The sequence below is a fragment of the Carya illinoinensis genome, chromosome 6, assembly GCF_018687715.1.
Source record: "Carya illinoinensis cultivar Pawnee chromosome 6, C.illinoinensisPawnee_v1, whole genome shotgun sequence".
Lineage (NCBI taxonomy): Eukaryota > Viridiplantae > Streptophyta > Magnoliopsida > Fagales > Juglandaceae > Carya > Carya illinoinensis.
Genome location: NC_056757.1, coordinates 33,356,607 through 33,361,459, shown reverse-complemented (window position 1 = coordinate 33,361,459; position 4,853 = coordinate 33,356,607). Strand labels below are relative to the sequence as shown.

Here is a 4,853-nt window from a genome sequence, read left to right as displayed (position 1 = left end):
ATAAATAAATAAATATATGATGCCTTTATGTAATTCAGGGAGGTTAGGTGATGCCGTTAGGTTATGTTTGGTTTACTTGCGGTGCAAGCCTCTCTCGCGCCCCCTCGGAACCTCTCCTCTTTCGTACTACGGCTATGCATTTAACCGCTGCCTTGTAAAGTTGCTTCCCGTCCTCGTGGGACGACTGCCAAAATTTTGAAGTGCTTTTTATTTTATTTTTATTATTTTATTATAAAATGAATGAATATTTATATGTTATAATTTAATTTAAAAAATAAATTTTAAATTTTAGAAATAAAATTTTATTATTTAAATATTATACACAGATGATATGTGTTTTTTTATAAACAATTTAACTCCATTAAACTAAAAAGATGATACTAAAGAGGGAGTGGGGTTCCGTAATAAACAATAAATAACAGTGCAAAGTGATGGAAAAACGAAAAAAACAAATTTATTTGGAATCAATTTCTTAGTCCTTACCCATATCCTACAATAAGATGTCATCTTATAAAAAGATGGAAAAATTATGTTCGCAAAAATACGAACAATGGAACCACCGTTAGTGACGGTAGAACTTCCAGTGGAAGTGGTGAAGGGGGTGGGTGCATTGTCCCATATTGTTTTCAGATGTTTTTTAGAGAGGTCCACAATTCATATTATAAGATCACGAGTTAAGGAAAGCAGTAACGTAAGATAGTAGTCAGAATTTGAGCCGAGTTATTAGCGATGGCGGCACGCGCAAGACACACGTCACCTAAGGAGGTGAAAGGACAAGCAAATTCAAAAGATATGAGGCCAATGGAGTCATGCATGGCCTCAAAAGTCGCTCCAAGACGCCACTATGCGTGGGAGACCAGCACGGCATAGGCCATGCGTGCGACGAACACTTCGAGCATAATAATAGATTTCTTCTACGAATTTAAAGATTGGCGACTGGAAAAATAGAAAAAAGGCCGCATGTTGGTTGAAGGTTGCTGGAAAGCAGAAGATCGGCAATATTCGACGCTACAAAAGAAAATTCAAGAAAAAAATTAAGAAAAATAAAAAACTAGTAGAGTAAGGTGGCTAGTCAGGGAAGGAGATTGTCGGAGCTCCACACCCCCCCTCCACCCAATGGAAAGGAGAGAGTCCGAGAGAAATTATCTAGGCTGTGTTTGGGTGTTGAAGTCTCTTCAACACTTCTCACTACTATTTATTATTTTATTATTACTTTTCACCTATTTTTTTTACTATTCATTACTTTTTATCTACTTTTTATTACTATTCATTACTTTATTATTACTTTTTACCTACTTTTTATTACTATTTATAACTCTCTTCAATACTTTCCAACACCCAAATCCACATAAAGAAAAAAAAGAAGGGATGAGGAAATAGATAGGTTATATACAGATGACGTGTTAAGATAGAATAACTCTTTTTTTTTTTTCATTTTTTTACGTGGCATCAAATAAAGTATCACGTGAATATCACCTATTAATTAAAGTAGTAAGTAAATTTTGACCGACAGTGGCTCTTTTGGATTGCTTTTAGAAGTAGTAATAATAATGTTGCTACTTACTCGTGCAACGTCGCAGGCGTCGGACCCGATGATTCCACGCTCTGAATCAATGCGTTCCCACTTCCCCCCTCGTATGCACTCGGACAGGCTGAGATTTCCTTACCATTAGGAAGTGGCAACCATTCGATCGTAACATGAATATTGCTTGATACAGTTTCTCTTGGAGACCACTTGTCAACGTTTTATTGTTTTTTAAAAATAAAATTCACGAATTTGTTCATTTCTAATAAGAACTAGCATGTAAGTAAAATTGGTCATGAAGCCGAGTAGATTTCGATAAAAATTTAAACTTGATCAAGAACCAGCTTTGTACCCATTTAAATCCGAGTAATTCTACTCTTAAGCCTCTATTTCACCCACACCACACACCAACTGAGCTGGATTTATCTTTCTCTTTTTTTTTTTTTTTTCAAAACGTGCGTTTTGAACAACACGGTTTTACCCAAACCCCCTCCCCCAAAATAGATCCTGCAGCACAGAATATGTATTCAAAAATTTTCCAAATCCCCTTCCCCTCCCACATTCTCCCTCCTCTGCTCACCTTCACCATAGCGTTTAGCTGCCGACGACTCCAAGGTTCTCTCTCTCTCTCTCTCTCTCTCTCTCTCTCTCTCTCTCTCTCTCTCTCTCTCTCTCTCTCTCTCTCTCTCTCTCGCATTGTATATGGCTGAGTTATTTTTACACTTATTTTACAGTTCTCTTCCGTAGCCCTCACTCCCATCTCTCACCCTCGAGGCCGCACTTTCTTTCCTTCCTTTCCTCACTTCTGTAGCCCTCTTACCCACACTTCTCTCCCACTTCCCTCTCGTAGCCCTCTCTCTCTAACCCCGATCTGTGACTTGAAGACATGTACAACGAGTAATGCGTCCAGATTTTGCTCAACGTATGTAAGAAATTGACTGTTCGTATGGTTTATACACTTTTGCTTTGTATTTTCCTTGCTTTGTATTTTGCATCTATTTCTTCTTGTTCATAATGCTTCCTGGATTTTTTATAGGATTTGTTTTAATTTTTACTCTTTAAGATATATCAGAGCATTAAATTGTTCAACTCAGTTGAAACTGATTCGAATCATGGTGTGTGGGAGACAGAATAATTAATAGAAAAGGGAAGCAAAAGGGGAGGAGTTATGAGGCACCTATGAATTCACATGAAAGTAGAGAAGATAGAGTCATAGACAATGATCATGTATAATTCGTGTTTCTGCATCTGAATCAAATCATGGATCAAGAGGATGAAATTTCAAGGTGCAACTATATCTTGTCTCAGATAAAATCATCTTTCCTATTAATTGGGCTCATGCCTATTCTTATAATCAATAAGATTTTATTTATTGAAAAAAAAAAAAAAGATCGTCTTGCCTATGTACTTCCTTTCAATTTGTTGGTTAGTTAATTTTGTTCTTGGTGAATATTCAATGCAGTGCAAGGTGTGCATGTAGACAATTATGTGCACCACTATGGAGGTGAAGTGCAGGGAGCATGCGGAAGGAAAGCACCCCAAATCTGATGTTTATACTTGCTTCTCCCATCTCAAAAAATGAATTAATGTGGAGATGGATTGAGAATAAACTGGACTTGTAACGAATGTAAACTGGACTTATGGCTCTGGGGCTTAGTGGCTACTTTGTTATGATTGTAAAAAATGTGATGGACTCATGTTTTGATTATCTATCAGATTTTTTGTTGTGGCTATAAAGAATATGATAGACTTGTGTTTTGATTACCTATCGGATTTTTTTGATTCCCTATCATATATTTTGTTCTAGTTGTAAAGAAGGTGAAGCACTTATGTTTGATTACTTATCAGATTTTTTTTATTACCTATCAGATTTTTTGTTGTGGTTGATGTTTATTGAAATATAAAGATTTTCCTTTTCTTGCATGGTGGTGGGTATGGTTGTGATTGTGCAAGAAATGATAGGGAGAGAACGTGTCAAACATGTGGTGTTAGAGGTCTTTTTTAGAGGGATGGTGCATGTCATAGACAGGAATATAAACCATCATTATAGTCCATGATCAATGCATTCGCGTTTCCTTAATTTTCTTACTTAATTTTAATTTGTATCTTTCCCTACTCATTTTTCCCTTTCCATGCAACTCATAAGAACTTTCCAACTAAATTTCCATTTGCAAGCAACTAATGAGTACTCTAGTCCAATTCGCACAAAAACTAACCCAAGCACATGTATACATTCGGTATCATTTAACATCCATATCCAACTCAAATCTTACCAAGCATACATTTACAAAATAGTCATAGTGCATTTTACAATTACAATTGCAGTCAAATGATCCAGCTACAATTAATAGTAACACGATACATCTATCATCCGAACCAACCAAAAATAATTACAATAGATAACACCCAGTATAAACACAATAGTATATGTGCGCATCTATTCTCTACTATTTGCCTTTGAACTTTGTCCTCTTGCTTGTGCAGATCATTCATTCTCTCTTTGTATTAGTTTTTTTTTTTTCCCCTCCAAACCTCATACTCGCGCAACAATAAATCATCCTCCCTCTGTCGGAGTGCATTCTCTCTTGTCAGAATTTTCTCCTCTACCAGTTGAAGCATATTTGCCCATACGAAGAATTGATATTTTGCTTATCCCTGCATACAATTCAAGAATTTCAAACATTAAATATGAAAAAAATACAATCAAACCCCACAAGGAGTTATACTTAAACAGTTGATGCATCAAAGAGTTATACTTTTTGGAGTAAATTACTTGATTTCCAAAGCTTTTTTTGGGTTAGTAATCAATGTTGTTGCTACAAAATATATACTGCAATGGGAAATGCTACACAACCTCCCAACACACCACACTCCACTTTTTTTTAATTTTTTAATATTTTTTTTAATTTATTCTTTTTAAATTAATTTAATTCTTTTATTCATTATTTATATATTAAATATTTAATAAAAAATAAAATAATAAAAATTAAAAAAAATGTGGAGTGTGGGGTGTTGGGAGGTTGTGAAAATTTTTTCTTATACAAAAGGATATTAACCACAGACATATTTGTTGCTTTCCCATGTCATTCGTGATTTATTTTGTCGTCTAAATTTCATGTAAGACAGAGAGCAAGACCCAAAAAAAATATTTGGTATCAAGGGAGAAATCAAATTCATGCATGAAGCCACTATGAAAATAAAGTATGTTAACCATAGACACATTTGTCGCTTTCCCATGTCGTTGGTGTTTGATTTTGTTGTCCAAATTTCATGTAAGACGGAGAAAGAGAGACCTAAAAATAATATTTGGTATCAAGGGAGAAATCAA

The 4,853-nt window shown here is 35.1% G+C and overlaps 1 long non-coding RNA gene across 1 annotated transcript; it reads left to right on the top strand.

Moving 5' to 3' along the window:
* The first annotated feature begins 2,361 nt into the window (after window positions 1-2,361).
* Window positions 2,362-3,367, top strand: LOC122312453. The gene is made up of 3 exons (XR_006243189.1): window positions 2,362-2,447; window positions 2,656-2,811; window positions 2,988-3,367. It is a non-coding gene; the product is annotated as an uncharacterized LOC122312453 (long non-coding RNA).
* Window positions 3,368-4,853: the final 1,486 nt, after the last annotated feature.